Below are 2,797 nucleotides of genomic sequence, written 5' to 3' on the forward strand. Positions count from 1 at the left end.
ATTATCCCATCCCCATGCTGCTGGGGGAAGACTTAGCCAACCATGTGAAGCTAGCCAAGAGGATGGGAATGGTCACCCACAACCAGGCTAAGCAAGTGTTCACCCCCATCCCTGTTCCTGAGCCGTCCACTAGAGCCCCGTCTGTGTTACCAGAGACCCAGACAGAGGTGGTGGAACCGGATTCCCTGCCAATGACTGCAACAGCTGTAGTGGATCCAATCCCAGAGACTCAGCGAAAGCCAGTCCCAGGACTGGAACTGGCAAAGCAACCAGCCCCAGAACCTTTGCCACCACTGAGTTCAGCGCTTGCAAACCCATCTACAACTCCAACACCAGAGGGCACCAGCGAGCCTGCACTGGCAGAAGCAGCAGATAACCCTACCCAAGAGGCTCAGCCAGAGCGTGAAATACCCCATAGTGCACCAGCGGAGAGCAGTTCATGGTCAACGGAAACAACCCCATCACCTGCCTTGCTTCCAGAGGAACCAAGCTCAAGTCCACAATCCAAGGAGGAACTGATGTCTCCAGCAACAAGGAAACAGTTCCAGGCCAAGCAGGAAGCAGATGACAACCTTCAGAAAGCTTGGGTGGTGGCACAGAGCACCCCACCGCCTCTCAGCTCTTCTAACTGATCCCAGTTTGTTATAGAATAAGGACTTTTATACAAGGAGACTCTTTCTGGTGGACACCAGGAAGACTGGCACCCTCAAAGACAGTTGGTAGTTCCAGCTAAGTGTCCAGTTTGGGTCCCCACACAACGAGAAGGATGTGGAAAAATTGGAGAGTCCAGCGGAGAGCAACAAAAATGATTAGGGGGCTGGAGCATATGATTTATGAAGAGAGGCTGAGGGAACTGGGATTGTTTAGTCTGCAGAAGAGAAGAATGAGGGGGGATTTGATAGCTGCTTTCATCTACCTGAAAGGGAAATTCCAAAGAGGATGGATCTAGACTGTTCTCAGTGGTACCTGATGACAGAACAAGGAGTAATGGTCTCAAAGTTGCAGTGGGGGGAGGTTTAGGTTTGGCTATTAGGAAATTTTTCACTAGGAGGGTGGTGAAGCACTGGAATGGGTTTACCTAGGGAGGTGGTGGAATCTCCTTCCTTAGAGGTTTTTAAGGTCAGGCTTGATATAGCCCTGATTGGATGATTTTAGTTGGGAATTGGTCCTGCTTTGAGCAGGGGTTGGACTCCTGAGGTCCTTCCAACCCTGATATTCTATGATTCTATAAAGTACCCTTGAGTCAGTTCGTGAGCTTACTCCATGATCATCCTAGTGGCCAGTCTGGGGTGAACAGAACCAAAGACCATTTGGAAAAATCCTTCCAGTGGGAGGGGAATAGGAAAGGATGTTTCTAATTATGTCCAGTCTTGTGAAGGTGCCAAAGAGTGGGAAAACCCCAAGACCAGGTCAAAGCCCCTTTCTACTCCCCATAATTGAGGTGCCCTTTCAGCAGAGTAGCTGTGGAATTCTGGGTCCTTTTCCAAGAAAGACACCCAGAGGAAAACAATACATACTAACTTTCATGGATTTTACCACTCAATGGCCGGAAGCAGTACCCTTAAGCAACACAGGGCTAAAAGTGTGTGCCAGGCATTAGCAGACAATTTTGCCAGGGTAGGTTGGGCCCTCCGACATCCTTACAGATTCGGGAACTAATTTCCTGGCAGGGACCATGAAAAACCTTGGGAAACTCATGGGTGAACAACTTGGTGCCACCCCTTACCACATCAAACCAATGGCCTGGTGCAGAGGTTTAATGGAACTTTGGGGGCCGTGATACGTAAATTTGTAAATGAACATTCCAATGATTGGGACCTAGTGTTGCAGCAGTTGCTTTTTTGCCTAGAGAGCTGTACCACATCCCAGTTTAGGGTTTTCCCATTTGAACTTGTGTATGGCCGTGAGGTTAAGGGGCCATTACAGTTGGTGAAGCAGCAATGGAGGGTTCTACACCTTCTCCAGGAACTAACATTCTGGACTTTGTAAGCAATCTACAAAACACCCTTGAGACTCTTTAGCCCTTGCTAGAGGAAAACCTAAAAAGGCTCAGGAAGAGCAAAAAAGCCTGTATGATAAACATACCAGAGAGCGTTCCTTCAAAGTAGGGACCAGGTTACGGTCTTGAAGGCGCAACAAGCCCATAAATGGAAGTGTCATGGGAAGGATCATTCATGGTCCAAGCACCTGGGAGCTGTTAACTATCTCATAGCATCCCCCGCCTCCCACCTAAAGCCTAAAGTGTACCATGTTTAATTCTCTAAAGCCTTTTATTCCAGAGACTTACAGGTTTGTCAGTTTACAGCCCAGGAAGGAGAATGATGCTGAGTGGCCTGAAGGTGTCTACCACGAAGGAAAAAGTGACGGTGCCGTGGAAGAGGTGACCTGTCCACGAACCCTGAGACATATGCAGCGAGCGTAGATCAAGGAGCTGTGCACTAGCTTTACACCAATTTTCTCAAGCCACCCCAGCATGAACTGAACGGACGTACCACTCCATTAACACAGGTTATGCTCACCCAATTAAAACCCCACCTACCGGGTATTTCCTCACGCCAAGCTGCTATAAAACAGGAGATCCAGGACATGCTACAGATGGGTATAACCCGCCCTTCTAACAGTGCATGGGCAGTGGCAGTGGTTTGGTTCCCAAACCAGATGAGAAAATACGCTTTTGCATGGACTACACCGTAAGCAAATGCTGTAACTTGTCCCGACAACTATCCAATGCCACGCACTATAAACTATTGGAGAATTGGGATATGCCCATTTCATCTGTACCTTAGACTTAACCAAG

This window comes from Chelonoidis abingdonii, unplaced genomic scaffold (assembly GCF_003597395.2).
Source record: "Chelonoidis abingdonii isolate Lonesome George unplaced genomic scaffold, CheloAbing_2.0 scaffold0704, whole genome shotgun sequence".
In the NCBI taxonomy this organism is placed as follows: Eukaryota; Metazoa; Chordata; order Testudines; family Testudinidae; genus Chelonoidis; species Chelonoidis abingdonii.